Raw genomic sequence first — 16,599 nt, 5'->3', positions numbered from 1 at the left:
GCAATGATCCGTGTGATGCTGAGTGTGATGGTGACTGCGATGGTGAGGGTGACGCTGAGAGCTATGGTGTGTTCGATGGTGAGTGCGATGGTGAGAGCAACGGAGAGTGCGATGGTGAGAGTGATGATGAGTGCGATAGTGTGTGCGATGGTCAGTGTGATGTTGAGGGCGGTGGTGAGACCGATGATGAGAGCCATAGTGAGTGAGACGTGGAGTGCGATGGTGAAAGCAATGGTGAGAACAAAGGTGAGAGCAATGGTGAGAGCGATGGTGAGTGCGATGATGACGGTGATTGTGAGAGTGATGGTGAGTGTGATTGTGAGAGTGAAGCTGCGTGCAACTGTCCGTGTGATGGTGCATGCCAGGGTGCATGCGATGGAGAGTGCGATGCCGAGAGTGATATTGGGAGCAATCTTGAGAGCGATGGTGAGTGCGATTGTAAAAGCGATTGTTAGTGCCAAAGTGCGTGTGATGGTGAGTGCGATGGTGAGTCAGTTGGTGAGCATGATGGGGAAAGAGATGGTGAGTGTGAAGGTGAGTGCGATGGTGTGCACGATTGTGCATGCAATCGTTAGAGCAATGGAAAGTGCGATGGTTAGTGCGATGGTGAGAGCGATGATGAGAGTGATGGTGAAAGCGATTGTGAATTCGAAGGTGTGGGTGAGGGTGTGTGCGATGGAGACTGGGATGCTGAGTGAGATGGTGAGAGAGATGGTGAAAGCAATTGTCAGTGCAATGATGAGTGCGATGCTGAGTGCGATGGTGCATGCGATGGTGCCAGCTATCGTGAGTGTGTTGGAGAGAGTGATGGTGAGTGTGATGTTCAGTGCTATGGTGAGAGAGATAGTGCGTGTGACGGTGCACGCGACAGTGTGTGCCACTGTGTGTACAACAGTGTGTGCAATGGTGAGTTCAATGTGTAGTGCAACCATGAGAACAAGGTTGAGTGCGACAGTGAGTGCAAGGGTGAGAGCCATGGTGTGTGCGATGGTTCGTTCGATGGAGTTGCGATGCTGAGTTTGATGGTTAGAGCGATCTAGAGTGTGATGATGAGTGCGATGGTGATTGTGATGGTGAGAGCGATGGTGAGTGAGATGGTGGGTGCAATAGTGAGAGCCATGGTGAATTCAACAGTGAGTGCGATGTTGAGAGCGATGGTGTATGTGATGGTGAGAGCGATGGTGAGTACGATGGTGAGAGCGATGCTGAGTGTGATGCTGAGTGTGATGGTGAGACCGATGGTGCATGCGAAGGTGTGAGGGATGATAAGTCTGATGGTGAGAGTGATGGTGAGTGCAATGTTCAATGCAATGCTGAGAGTGATAGTGCATGCGATGTTACATGCAAAAATGTGGGCCATGGTGCATGCGACAGTTTGTGAGACAGTGAGTGCAACGGTGAGTGCGACAGTGACAGCAAAGTTGAGTGCGACGGATAGTGTGAGGGTGAGACCAATGGTGCCTGCGATGTTGCGTGCAATACAGAATGCCATGCTGAGCGCGATGATAGGAACAATCGTCAAAGCAATCGTGAGTGCAATGGTGAGAGCGATGATGAGTGCAAGTGTGAGAGCAATGGTGAGTGCGATGGTGAAATCGATGGTGACTCCGAGGGTGAATGTGTTGGTGAGAGCGATGGTGAGAGCGAAGGTGAGTGCGATGTTGAGAACGATGGTGACAGCGATGATGAGGCGATGGTGAGTGCGATGGTGAGTGCTATGCTGTGTGTGACGGTGAGAGCGATTTTGAGTGCGATGGTGGGAGCGATGGTGAGTGCGATGGTGAATGTGAAGGTGAGTGCGAGGGTGAGAGCGATGGTGAGTGTGAGGGTGAGTGCGATGGGGAGAGCGATAATGAGAGTGATGGTGACTGCCACATTGAGAGAGATGATGAGTGCGATGAGTACGATTGTGAGAGTGATGGTGGGTGCGATGGCGAGGGCGATGATGAGTGAGATGGTGAGAACAATGGTGAGAGCTATGGTGAGTGCGACAGTGAGTGATGTTGCGTGCGATGGTCCATTTAATGGTGAGTGAGATGGTGTGTGTGATGGTCAGAGTGAAGCGATGATGAGAGTAATGATGAGTGCAATGGTGAGTGCTATGGTGAGAGCGATGGTGAGAGCGATGGAGGGTGCGATGATCAGTCCGATGGTGAGAGCGATAGTGAGAGTGATGGTGATTGTGAGGGTGACATCAATGTTGCGTGCAATGATCCGTGTGATGCTGAGTGCGTTGGTGACTGCGATGGTGAGTGTGATGCTGAGAGCTATGGTGTGTTCGATGGTGAGTGCGATGGTGAGAGCAACGGAGAGTGCGATGGTGAGAGTGATGATGAGTGCGATAGTGTGTGCGATGGTCAGTGTGATGTTGAGGGCGATGGTGAGACCGATGATGAGAGCCATAGTGAGTGAGACGTGGAGTGCGATGGTGAAAGCAATGGTGAGAACAAAGGTGAGAGCAATGGTGAGAGCGATGGTGAGTGCGATGATGACGGTGATTGTGAGAGTGATGGTGAGTGTGATTGTGAGAGTGAAGCTGCGTGCAACTGTCCGTGTGATGGTGCATGCCAGGGTGCATGCGATAGAGAGTGCGATGCCGAGAGTGATATTGGGAGCGATCTTGAGAGCGATGGTGAGTGCGATTGTAAAAGCGATTGTTAGTGCCAAAGTGCGTGTGATGGTGAGTGCGATGGTGAGTCAGATGGTGAGCATGATGGGGAAAGAGATGGTGAGTGTGAAGGTGAGTGCGATGGTGTGCACGATTGTGCATGCAATCGTTAGAGCAATGGAAAGTGCGATGGTTAGTGCGATGGTGACAGCGATGATGAGAGTGATGGTGAAAGCGATTGTGAATTCGAAGGTGTGGGTGAGGGTGTGTGCGATGGAGACTGGGATGCTGAGTGAGATGGTGAGAGAGATGGTGAAAGCAATTGTGAGTGCAATGATGAGTGCGATGCTGAGTGTGATGGTGCCAGCTATCGTGAGTGTGTTGGAGAGAGTGATGGTGAGTGTGATGTTCAGTGCTATGGTGAAACAGATAGTGCGTGTGACGGTGCACGCGACATTGTGTGCCACTGTGCGTACAACAGTGTGTGCAATGGTGAGTTCAATGTGTAGTGCAACCATGAGAACAATGTTGAGTGCGACAGTGAGTGCAAGGGTGAGAGCCATGGTGTGTGCGATGGTTCGTTCGATGGAGTTGCGATGCTGAGTTTGATGGTTAGAGCGATCTAGAGTGTGATGATGAGTGCGATGGTGATTGTGATGGTGAGAGCGATGGTGAGTGAGATGGTGGGTGCAATAGTGAGAGCCATGGTGAATTCAACAGTGAGTGCGATGTTGAGAGCGATGGTGAGTGTGATGGTGAGAGCGATGGTGAGTACGATGGTGAGAGCGATACTGAGTGTGATGGTGAGACCGATGGTGCATGCGATGGTGCGAGGGATGATGAGTGTGATGGTGAGAGTGATGGTGAGTGCAATGTACGATGCAATGCTGAGAGTGATAGTGCGTGCGATGTTACGTGCAACAATGTGGGCCATGGTGCATGCGACAGTTTGTGAGACAGTGAGTGCAACGGTGAGTGCGACAGTGAGAGCAAAGTTGAGTGCGATGGATAGTGTGAGGGTGAGACCAATGGTGCCTGCGATGTTGCGTGCAATACAGAATGCCATGCTGAGCGCGATGATAGGAACAATCGTGAAAGCGATCGTGAGTGTGATGCTGAGAGCGATGATGAGTGCGAGTGTGAGAGCAATGGTGAGTGCGATGGTGAGATCGATGGTGACTGCGAGGGTGAGTGCATTGGTGAGAGCGATGGTGTGAGTGATGATGAGAGCGATGGTGAGGCGATCGTGAGAGTGATGGTGAGTGATTTGCTGGGTGCGATGGTGAGAGCGATCATGAGAGCAATGTTGGGTGTGATGGCGAGTGTGATGTGTGCGAGGGTGAGAGTGATCGTGAGTGTGAGGGTGAGAGTGATGGTGAGAGCGATGGTGAGAGTGATGGTGAGTACGATGGTGAGTACGTTGGTGCGTGCCATGCTGCGAGCTTTGGTGAGCGTCATGGTGAGACCGATGGTGAGAGCGAGGATAAGTGTGATGGTTAGAGTGATGGTGAGAGTAACGGTGAGTGCAGTGGTGAGTGCAGTGATGAGTGTGATACGGCAGTGCACATGATGGTGGGTGCGACAGTGATTGGGACGGTGAGAGTGAGCATGAGAGCGAAAGCGCGTGTGATGGTGCATGCGATGGAGAGTGCTTGGCTGAGTGCGATGGTGAGAGCAATTTTGAGAGCGATTGTGAGTATGATGGAGAGTGTGATGGTGAGAACCATGGTGACAGACATGGTGAGTGCGATGTTGAGAGCGATGGTGAGAGTATTAGAGCGTGTGATGGAGCACGTGACACTGTGTGCCCCAGTGCATGCTATGGTGAGTGCCATGGTGAGTGCAATGGGGAGTGCAATGGTGAGAGTGATGGTGAAAGCGAATGTGAGTGCAAAGGTGTGTGCGATTGTGAGTGTGACTGTGAGTCTTATGGTGAGAAGATGGTAAGTGCGATGGTGAGAGCAATGGTGAGTGTGATGATGAGAGTGATTGTGAGAGGGACGGTGATGGTGATGGTGAGAGCGATGGTGTGAACGATTATGAGTGTGATGGTGAGAGCGATGTGAGTCCGAGGGTGAGAGCGATGCTGCTTTCGATGGTCCATGTGATGGTGCGTGACACGCTGCATGCAATGGACAGTGCAATGCCAAGTGTGATCTTGAGAGTGGTCTTGAGAGCGACAGTAAGTGCAATTTTGAGTGTCATGGTGGGAACGACGGTGAGAGTGACGGTGAGTGCGATGGCATGTGCGATGGTGAGAACGATGGTGAGGGTGGTGGTGAGAGCGATGTTGAGTGTGATGGTGAGAGTGATGGTGAGAGCGATGGTAAGTGCAATGGTAAGTGCGATGGTGAATGCGATGGTGAGTGTGATGGTGAGAGAGATGTTGAGAGCGAAGTTCAGTGCAATGGTGAGAGCGATGATGAGTGCAATTGTGAGAACAACGGTTAGTGCGAAGGTGAGATCGATGGTGACTGCGAGGGTGAATGCGTTGTTGAGAGCGATGTTGAGAGCGATGGTGAGTGTGATGGCGAATGTGATGTTGAGTTCGAGGGTGAGAGCGATGGTGACTGCGAGCGTCAGTGCGATGGGGAGAGCGATATCGAGAGTCATGGTGACTGCCAAAGTGAGAGAGCTGATGAGTGCGATAAGTACGATTGTGAGAGTGATGGTGAGTGCGATTGCGAGGATGATGATGAGTGCGATGGTGAGAACAATGGTGAGAGTATCGTGAGTGCAACGGTGACAGTGATGCTGCGTGCGATGGTCCATTTAATGGTGAGTGAGATGGTGTGTGTGATTGTGAGAGCGAAGCGATGATGAGAGCGATGATGAGTGCAAAGGTGAGTGCTATGGTGAGAGCGATGGTGAGTGCAATGTTGAGAGCGATGGTGAGAGCGATGGAGGGTGCGATGATGACGGTGATTGTGAGAGTGATGGTGAGTGTGATTGTGAGAGTGAAGCTGCGTGCAACTGTCCGTGTGATGGTGCATGCCAGGGTGCATGCGATGGAGACTGCGATGCCGAGAGTGATATTGGGCGCGATCTTGAGAGCGATGGTGAGTGCGATTGTAAAAGCGATTGTTAGTGCCAAAGTACATGTGATGGTGAGTGCGATGGTGAGTCAGTTGGTGAGCATGATGGGGAAAGAGAAGGTGAGTGTGAAGGTGAGTGCGATGGTGTGCACGATTGTGCATGCAATCGTTTGAGCAATGGAAAGTGCGATGGTTAGTGCGATGGTGACAGCGATGATGAGAGTGATGGTGAAAGCGATTGTGAATTCGAAGGTGTGGGTGAGGGTGTGTGCGATGGAGACTGGGATGCTGAGTGAGATGGTGAGAGAGATGGTGAAAGCAACTGTGAGTGCAATGATGAGTGCGATGCTGAGTGTGATGGTGCCAGCTATCGTGAGTGTGTTGGAGAGAGTGATGGTGAGTGTGATGTTCAGTGTTATGGTGAAACAGATAGTGCCTGTGACGGTGCACGCTACAGTGTGTGCCACTGTGCATACAACAGTGTGTGCGATGGTGAGTTCAATGTGTAGTGCAACCATGTGTACAATGTTGAGTGCGACAGTGAGTGCAAGGGTGAGAGCCATGGTGTGTGCGATGGTTCGTTCGATGGAGTTGCGATGCTGAGTTTGATGCTTAGAGTGATCTAGAGTGTGATGATGAGTGCTATGGTGATTGTGATGGTGAGAGCGATGGTGAGTGAGATGGTGGCTGCAATAGTGAGAGCCATGGTGAATTCAACAGTGAGTGCGATGTTGAGAGCGATGGTGAGTGTGATGGTGAGAGCGATGCTGAGTGTGATGGTGAGACCGATGGTGCATGCGATGTTGCGAGGGATGATGAGTGTGATTGTGAGAGTGATGGTGAGTGCAATGTTCGATGCAATGCTGAGAGTGATAGTGCGTGCGATGTTACGTGCAAAAATGTGGGCCATGGTGCATGCGACAGTTTGTGAGACAGTGAGTGCAACGTTGAGTGCGACAGTGAGAGCAAAGTTGAGTGCGATGGATAGTGTGAGGGTGAGACCAATGGTGCCTGCGATGTTGCGTGCAATACAGAATGCCATGCTGAGCGCGATGATAGGAACAATCGTGAAAGCGATCGTGAGTGCGATGCTGAGAGCGATGATGAGTGCGAGTGTGAGAGCAATGGTGAGTGTGATGGTGAGATCGATGGTGACTGCAAGGGTGAGTGCATTGGTGAGAGCGATGGTGAGAGTGATGATGAGAGCGATGGTGAGGCGATGGTGAGAGTGATGGTGAGTGATTTCCTGGGTGCGATGGTGAGAGCGATCATGAGAGCAATGTTGAGTGAGATGGTGAGAGCAATGTTGAGTGCGATGGCGAGTGTGATGTTGTGTGCGAGGGTGAGAGTGATTGTGAGTGTGAGGGTGAGAGTGATGGTGAGAGCGATGGTGAGAGTGATGGTGAGTACGATGGTGAGTACGTTGGTGCGTGCCATGCTGCGAGCTTTGGTGAGTGCCATGGTGAGACCGATGGTGAGAGCGAGGATAAGTGTGATGGTTAGAGTGATGCTGAGAGTAACGGTGAGTGCAGTGGTGAGTGCAGTGATGAGTGTGATACGGCAGTGCACATGATGGTGGGTGCGACAGTGATTGGGACGGTGAGAGTGAGCATGAGAGCGAAAGCGCGTGTGATGGTGCATGCGATGGAGAGTGCTTGGCTGAGTGCGATGGTGAGAGCAATTTTGAGAGCGATTGTGAGTATGATGGAGAGTGTGATGGTGAGAACCATGGTGACAGACATGGTGAGTGCGATGTTGAGAGCGATGGTGAGAGTGTTAGAGCGTGTGATGGAGCACGTGACAGTGTGTGCCCCAGTGCATGCTATGGTGAGTGCTATGGTGAGTGCAATGGGGAGGGCAATGGTGAGAGTGATGGTGAAAGCGAATGTGAGTGCAAAGGTGTGTGCGATTGTGAGTGTGACTGTGAGTCTTATGGTGAGAAGATGGTAAGTGCGATGGTGAGAGCAATGGTGAGTGTGATGATGAGAGTGATGGTGAGAGGGACGGTGATGGTGATGGTGAGAGCGATGGTGTGTATGATTATGAGTGTGATGGTGAGAGCGATGTGAGTCCGAGGGTGAGAGCGATGCTGCTTTCGATGGTCCATGTGATGGTGCGTGACACGCTGCATGCAATGGACAGTGCAATGCCAAGTGTGATCTTGAGAGTGGTCTTGAGAGCGACAGTGAGTGCAATTTTGAGTGTCATGGTGGGAACGACGGTGAGAGTGATGGTGAGTGCGATGGCATGTGCGATGGTGAGAACGATGGTGAGGGTGATGGTGAGAGCGATGTTGAGTGTGATGGTGAGAGTGATGGTGAGAGCGATGGTAAGTGCAATGGTAAGTGCGATGGTGAATGCGATGGTGAGTGTGATGGTGAGAGAGATGTTGAGAGCGAAGTTTAGTGCAATGCTGAGAGCGATGATGAGTGCAATTGTGAGAACAATGGTTAGTGCGATTGTGAGATCGATGGTGACTGCGAGGGTGAATGCGTTGTTGAGAGCGATGTTGAGAGCGATGGTGAGTGTGATGGCGAATGTGATGTTGAGTTCGAGGGTGAGAGCGATGGTGACTGCGAGCGTGAGTGCGATGGGGAGAGCGATATCGAGAGTGATGGTGACTGCCACAGTGAGAGAGCTGATGAGTGCGATAAGTACGATTGTGAGAGTGATGGTGAGTGCGATGGCGAGGATGATGATGAGTGCGATGGTGAGAACAATGGTGAGAGTATCGTGGGTGCAACGGTGACAGTGATGCTGCGTGCGATGGTCCATTTAATGGTGAGTGAGATGGTGTGTGTGATGGTGAGAGCGAAGCGATGATGAGAGCGATGATGAGTGCAAAGGTGAGTGCTATGGTGAGAGCAATGGTGAGTGCAATGTTGAGAGCGATGGTGAGAGCGATGGAGGGTGCGATGATGACGGTGATTGTGAGAGTGATGGTGAGTGTGATTGTGAGAGTGAAGCTGCGTGCAACTGTCCATGTGATGGTGCATGCCAGGGTGCATGCGATGGAGAGTGCGATGCCGAGAGTGATATTGGGAGCGATCTTGAGAGCGATGGTGAGTGCGATTGTAAAAGCGATTGTTAGTGCCAAAGTGCGTGTGATGGTGAGTGCGATGGTGAGTCAGATGGTGAGCATGATGGGGAAAGAGATGGTGAGTGTGAAGGTGAGTGTGATGGTGTGCACGATTGTGCATGCAATCGTTATAGCAATGGAAAGTGCGATGTTTAGTGCGATCGTAACAGCGACGATGAGAGTGATGGTGAAAGCGATTGTGAATTCGAAGGTGTGGGTGAGGGTGTGTGCGATGGAGACTGGGATGCTGATTGAGATGGTGAGGGAGATGGTGAAAGCAATTGTGAGTGCAATGATGAGTGCGATGCTGAGTGCGATGGTGCATGCGATGGTGCCAGCTATTGTGAGTGTGTTGGAGAGAGTGATGGTGAGTGTGATGTTCAGTGCTATGGTGAAACAGATAGTGCGTGTGACGGTGCATGCGACAGTGTGTGCCACTGTGCGTACAGCAGTGTGTGCAATGCTGAGTTCAATGTGTAGTGCAACCATGAGAACAATGTTGAGTGCGACAGTGAGTGCAAGGGTGAGAGCCATGGTGTGTGCGATGGTTCGTTCGATGGAGTTGCGATGCTGAGTTTGATGGTTAGAGCCATCTAGAGTGTGATGATGAGTGCGATGGTGATTGTGATGGTGAGAGCGATGGTGAGTGAGATGGTGGGTGCAATAGTGAGAGCCATGGTGAATTCAAGAATGAGTGCGATGTTGAGTGCGATGGTGAGTGTGATGGTGAGAGCGATGGTGAGTACGATGGTGAGAGCGATGCTGAGTGTGATGGTGAGACCGATGGTGCATGCGATGGTGCGAGGGATGATGAGTGTGATGGTGAGAGTGATGGTGAGTGCAATGTTCGATGCAATGCTGAGAGTGATAGTGCGTGCGATGTTACGTGCAACAATGTGGGCCATGATGCATGCGACAGTTTGTGAGACAGTGAGTGCAACGGTGAGTGCGACAATGAGAGCAAAGTTGAGTGCGATGGATAGTGTGAGGGTGAGAACAATGGTGCCTGCGATGTTGCGTGCAATACAGAATGCCATGCTGAGCGCCATGATAGGAACAATCGTGAAAGCGATCGTGAGTGCGATGGTGAGAGTGATGATGAGTGCGAGTGTGAGAGCAATGGTGAGTGCGATGGTGAGATCGATGGTGACTGCGAGGGTGAGTGCATTGGTGAGAGCGATGGTGAGAGTGATGATGAGAGCGATGGTGAGGCGATGGTGAGAGTGATGGTGAGTGATTTGCTGAGTGCGATGGTGAGAGCGATCATGAGAGCAATGTTGAGTGTGATGGTGAGAGCAATGTTGAGTGCGATGGCGAGTGTGATGTTGTGTGCGAGGGTGAGAGTGATCGTGAGTGTGAGGGTGAGAGTGATGGTGAGAGCGATGGTGAGAGTGATGGTGAGTACGATGGTGAGTACGTTGGTGCGTGCCATGCTGCGAGCTTTGGTGAGCGCCATGGTGAGACCGATGGTGAGAGCGAGGATAAGTGTGATGGTTAGAGTGATGCTGAGAGTAACGGTGAGTGCAGTGGTGAGTGCAGTGATGAGTGTGATACGGCAGTGCACATGATGGTGGGTGCGACAGTGATTGGGACGGTGAGAGTGAGCATGAGAGCGAAAGCGCGTGTGATGGTGCATGCGATGGAGAGTGCTTGGCTGAGTGCGATGGTGAGAGCAATTTTGAGAGCGATTGTGAGTATGATGGAGAGTGTGATGGTGAGAACCATGGTGACAGACATGGTGAGTGCGATGTTGAGAGCGATGGTGAGAGTGTTAGAGCGTGTGATGGAGCACGTGACAGTGTGTGCCCCAGTGCATGCTATGGTGAGTGCTATGGTGAGTGCAATGGGGAGTGCAATGGTGAGAGTGATGGTGAAAGCGAATGTGAGTGCAAAGGTGTGTGCGATTGTGAGTGTGACTGTGAGTCTTATGGTGAGAAGATGGTAAGTGCGATGGTGAGAGCAATGGTGAGTGTGATGATGAGAGTGATGGTGAGAGCGACGGTGATGGTGAGAGCAATGGTGTGTACGATTATGAGTGTGATGGTGAGAGCGATGTGAGTCCGAGGGTGAGAGCGATGCTGCTTTCGATGGTCCACGTGATGGTGCATGACACAGTGCATGCAATGGACAGTGCAATGCCAAGTGTGATCTTGAGAGTGGTCTTGAGAGCGAAAGTGAGTGCAATTTTGAGTGTGATGGTGGGAGCGATGGTGAGAGTGATGGTGAGTGCGATGGCATGTGCGATGGTGAGAACGATGGTGAGGGTGATGGTGAGAGCGATGTTGAGTGTGATGGTGAGAGTGATGGTGAGAGCGATGGTAAGTGCAATGGTAAGTGCGATGGTGAGTGCGATGTTGAGGGTGATGGTGAGAGCGATGGTGAGTGCTATCGTGAGAGTGATGGTGAGTGAGATGGTGAGTGCGATGGAGCGTACGATGGTGTGTGTGATGGTGAGAGCGATGGGGAGTGCGATAGGCAGTGCGATGCTGACAGTGATAGTGAGTGCGATGTTGAAAGTGATTGTGATTGCAAAGGTTTGTGCGATGGTGAGAGAGATCTTGAGAGCAATGGTGAGTGCGATGGTGAGTGGGATGGTGCATGTGATGGTGAGTGCGATGGTGTGCGTGATGGTAAGAGCAATGGCGCATGCGATTGTTATTGCGACATTGAGACCGATGGTGAGAGCGATGGTGAGTGCGATCGTGAGAGCAATGGTGAGAGTGGTGGTGACTGCGATGATGAGTGCAATTATGAGAGCAATGATGAGAGTCATGCTGAGTGTGATGGAGATAGTGAGGCTGCGAGCGATGCTCCGTGTGATGATGAGTGCAGTGATGAGTGTGATGGTGAGAGAGATGTTGAGAGCGAAGTTTAGAGCGATGGTGAGAGCGATGATGAGTGCAATTGTGAGGACAATAGTTAGTGCAATGGTGAGAACGATGGTGACTCTGAGGGTGAATGCGTTGGTGAGAGCGATGGTGAGAGCGATGGCGAGTGCGATGGTGAGAACGATGGTGAGAGTGATGATGAGAGCGATGGTGAGGCGATGGTAAGAGCGATGGTGAGTGCTATGCTATGTGTGACGGTGAGAGCGATTTTGAGTGCGATGGTGGGAGTGATGGTGAGTGCGATGGCGAATGTGATGGTGAGTGCGAGGGTGAGAGCGATGGTGAGTGCGAGGGTGAGTGCGATGGGGAGAGCAATAATGAGAGTTATGGTGACTGCCACAGTGAGAGAGCTGATGAGTGCGATGAGTAAGATTGTGAGAGTGATGGTGAGTGCGATGGCGAGTGCGAAGATGAGTGCGATGGTGAGAACAATGGTGAGAGCTATGGTGAGTGCGACGGTGACAGTGATGCTGCGTGCGATGGTCCATTTAATGGTGAGTGAGATGGTGTGTGTGATGGTGAGAGCGATGGTGAGTGCTATCGTGAGAGTGATGGTGAGTGAGACGGTGAGTGCAATGGAGCGTGGGATGGTGTCTGTGGTGGTGAGAGCAATGGAGAATGCGATAGGCAGTGCGATGCTGACAGTGATAGTGAGAACGATGTTGAAAGTGATTGTGATTGCAAAGGTGTGTGCGATGGTGAGGGAGATCTTGAGAGCGATGGTGAGTGCGATGGTGAGTGGGATGGTGCATGTGATGGTGAGTGCGATGGTGTATGTGATAGAGCAATGGCACGTGCGATGGTGAGTGCGACGTTGAGACCGATGGTGAGTGCGATCGGGAGAGCAATGGTGAGAGTGGTGGTGAGAGCGATGATAAGTGCAATTATGAGAGCAATGATGAGAGTCATGGTGAGTGTGTTGGAGATAGCGAGGCTGCGAGCGATGCTCCATGTGATGATGAGTGCGATGATGAGTGTGATGGTGAGAGAGATGTTGAGAGCAAAGTTTAGTGCGATGGTGAGAGTGATGATGAGTGCAATTGTGAGAACAATGGTTAGTGCGATGGTGAGATCGATGGTGACTGCGAGGGTGAATACGTTGTTGAGAGCAATGTTGAGAGCGATGGTGAGTGTGATGGCGAATGTGATGTTGAGTGCGAGGGTGAGAGCGATGGTGACTGCGAGGGTGAGTGCGATGGGGAGAGCGACAACGAGAGTTATGGTGACTGCCACAGTGAGAGAGCTGATGAGTGCGATAAGTACGATTGTGAGAGCGATGGTGAGTGAGATGGCGAGGGTGATGATGAGTGCGATGGTGAGAACAATGGTGAGTGCAACGGTGACAGTGATGCTGCGTGCGATGGTCCATTTAATGGTGAGTGAGATGGTGTGTGTGATGGTGAGAGCGAAGAGATGTTGAGTGCAAAGGTGAGTGCTATGGTGAGAGCGGTGGTGAGTGCAATGTTGAGAGCGATGGTGAGAGCGATGGAGGGTGTGATGATCAGTCCGATGGTGAGAGCAATAGCTAGAGTGATGGTGATTGTGAGGGTGACATCAATGTTGCGTGCAATGTTCCGTGTGATGCTGAGTGCGATGGTGACTGCGATGGTGAGTGTGATGCTGAGAGCTATGGTGTGTTCGATGGTGAGTGCGATGGTGAGAGCAACGGAGAGTGCGATGGTGAGAGTGATGATGAGTGCGATAGTGTGTGCGATGGTCAGTGTGATGTTGAGGGCGATGGTGAGAGCGATGATGAGAGCCATAGTGAGTGAGACGTGGAGTGCGATGGTGAAAGCAATGGTGAGAACAAAGGTGAGAGCAATGGTGAGAGCGATGGTGAGTGCGATGATGACGGTGATTGTGAGAGTGATGGTGAGTGTGATTGTGAGAGTGAAGCTGCGTGCAACTGTCCGTGTGATGGTGCATGCCAGGGTGCATGCGATGGAGAGTGCGATGCCGAGAGTGATATTGGGAGCGATCTTGAGAGCGATGGTGAGTGCGATTGTAAAAGCGATTGTTAGTGCCAAAGTGCGTGTGATGGTGAGTGCGATGGTGAGTCAGTTGGTGAGCATGATGGGGAAAGAGATGGTGAGTGTGAAGGTGAGTGCGATGGTGTGCACGATTGTGCATGCAATCGTTAGAGCAATGGAAAGTGCGATGGTTAGTGCGATGGTGACAGCGATGATGAGAGTGATGGTGAAAGCGATTGTGAATTTGAAGGTGTGGGTGAGGGTGTGTGCGATGGAGACTGGGATGCTGAGTGAGATGGTGAGAGAGATGGTGAAAGCAATTGTGAGTGCAATGATGAGTGCGATGCTGAGTGCGATGGTGCATGCGATGGTGTCAGCTATCGTGAGTGTGTTGGAGAGAGTGATGGTGAGTGTGATGTTCAGTGCTATGGTGAGAGAGATAGTGCGTGTGACGGTGCACGCGACAGTGTGTGCCACTGTGTGTACAACAGTGTGTGCAATGGTGAGTTCAATGTGTAGTGCAACCATGAGAACAATGTTGAGTGCGACAGTGAGTGCAAGGGTGAGAGCCATGGTGTGTGCGATGGTTCGTTCGATGGAGTTGCGATGCTGAGTTTGATGGTTAGAGCGATCTAGAGTGTGATGATGAGTGCGATGGTGATTGTGATGGTGAGAGCGATGGTGAGTGAGATGGTGGGTGCAATAGTGAGAGCCATGGTGAATTCAACAGTGAGTGCGATGTTGAGAGCGATGGTGAGTGTGATGGTGAGAGCGATGGTGAGTACGATGGTGAGAGCGATGCTGAGTGTGATGGTGAGACCGATGGTGCATGCGATGGTGCGAGGGATGATGAGTGTGATGGTGAGAGTGATGGTGAGTGCAATGTTCGATGCAATGCTGAGAGTGATAGTGCGTGCGATGTTACGTGCAAAAATGTGGGCCATGGTGCATGCGACAGTTTGTGAGACAGTGAGTGCAACGGTGAGTGCGACAGTGAGAGCAAAGTTGAGTGCGATGGATAGTGTGAGGGTGAGACCAATGGTGCCTGCGATGTTGCCTGCAATACAGAATGCCATGCTGAGCGCGATGATAGGAACAATCGTGAAAGCGATCGTGAGTGCGATGCTGAGAGCGATGATGAGTGCGAGTGTGAGAGCAATGGTGAGTGCGATGGTGAGATCGATGGTGACTGCGAGGGTGAGTGCATTGGTGAGAGCGATGGTGAGAGTGATGATGAGAGCGATGGTGAGGCGATGGTGAGAGTGATGGTGAGTGATTTGCTGGGTGCGATGGTGAGAGCGATCATGAGAGCAATGTTGAGTGCGATGGCGAGTGTGATGTTGTGTGCGAGGGTGAGAGTGATCGTGAGTGTGAGGGTGAGAGTGATGGTGAGAGCGATGGTGAGAGTGATGGTGAGTACGATGGTGAGTACGTTGGTGCGTGCCATGCTGCGAGCTTTGGTGAGCGCCATGGTGAGACCGATGGTGAGAGCGAGGATAAGTGTGATGGTTAGAGTGATGCTGAGAGTAACGGTGAGTGCAGTGGTGAGTGCAGTGATGAGTGTGATACGGCAGTGCACATGATGGTGGGTGCGACAGTGATTGGGACGGTGAGAGTGAGCATGAGAGCGAAAGCGCGTGTGATGGTGCATGCGATGGAGAGTGCTTGGCTGAGTGCGATGGTGAGAGCAATTTTGAGAGCGATTGTGAGTATGATGGAGAGTGTGATGGTGAGAACCATGGTGACAGACATGGTGAGTGCGATGTTGAGAGCGATGGTGAGAGTGTTAGAGCGTGTGATGGAGCACGTGACAGTGTGTGCCCCAGTGCATGCTATGGTGAGTGCTATGGTGAGTGCAATGGGGAGTGCAATGGTGAGAGTGATGGTGAAAGCGAATGTGAGTGCAAAGGTGTGTGCGATTGTGAGTGTGACTGTGAGTCTTATGGTGAGAAGATGGTAAGTGCGATGGTGAGAGCAATGGTGAGTGTGATGATGAGAGTGATTGTGAGAGGGACGGTGATGGTGATGGTGAGAGCGATGGTGTGAACGATTATGAGTGTGATGGTGAGAGCGATGTGAGTCCGAGGGTGAGAGCGATGCTGCTTTCGATGGTCCATGTGATGGTGCGTGACACGCTGCATGCAATGGACAGTGCAATGCCAAGTGTGATCTTGAGAGTGGTCTTGAGAGCGACAGTAAGTGCAATTTTGAGTGTCATGGTGGGAACGACGGTGAGAGTGACGGTGAGTGCGATGGCATGTGTGATGGTGAGAACGATGGTGAGGGTGGTGGTGAGAGCGATGTTGAGTGTGATGGTGAGAGTGATGGTGAGAGCGATGGTAAGTTCAATGGTAAGTGCGATGGTGAATGCGATGGTGAGTGTGATGGTGAGAGAGATGTTGAGAGCGAAGTTCAGTGCAATGGTGAGAGCGATGATGAGTGCAATTGTGAGAACAACGGTTAGTGCGAAGGTGAGATCGATGGTGACTGCGAGGGTGAATGCGTTGTTGAGAGCGATGTTGAGAGCGATGGTGAGTGTGATGGCGAATGTGATGTTGAGTTCGAGGGTGAGAGCGATGGTGACTGCGAGCGTGAGTGCGATGGGGTGAGCGATATCGAGAGTGATGGTGACTGCCACAGTGAGAGATCTGTTGAGTGCGATAAGTACGATTGTGAGAGTGATGGTGAGTGCGATGGCGAGGATGATGATGAGTGCGATGGTGAGAACAATGGTGAGAGTATCGTGGGTGCAACGGTGACAGTGATGCTGCGTGCGATGGTCCATTTAATGGTGAGTGAGATGGTGTGTGTGATGGTGAGAGCGAAGCGATGATGAGAGCGATGATGAGTGCAAAGATGAGTGCTATGGTTGAGAGCGATGGTGAGAGCGATGGACGGTGCGATGATGACGGTGATTGTGAGAGTGATGGTGAGTGTGATTGTGAGAGTGAAGCTGCGTGCAACTGTCCGTGTGATGGTGCATGCCAGGGTGCATGCGATGGAGAGTGCGATGCCGAGA

The sequence above is a fragment of the Pseudorca crassidens genome, chromosome 12, assembly GCF_039906515.1.
Source record: "Pseudorca crassidens isolate mPseCra1 chromosome 12, mPseCra1.hap1, whole genome shotgun sequence".
In the NCBI taxonomy this organism is placed as follows: domain Eukaryota; kingdom Metazoa; phylum Chordata; class Mammalia; order Artiodactyla; family Delphinidae; genus Pseudorca; species Pseudorca crassidens.
Note: the sequence above shows the minus strand (reverse complement) of the source record.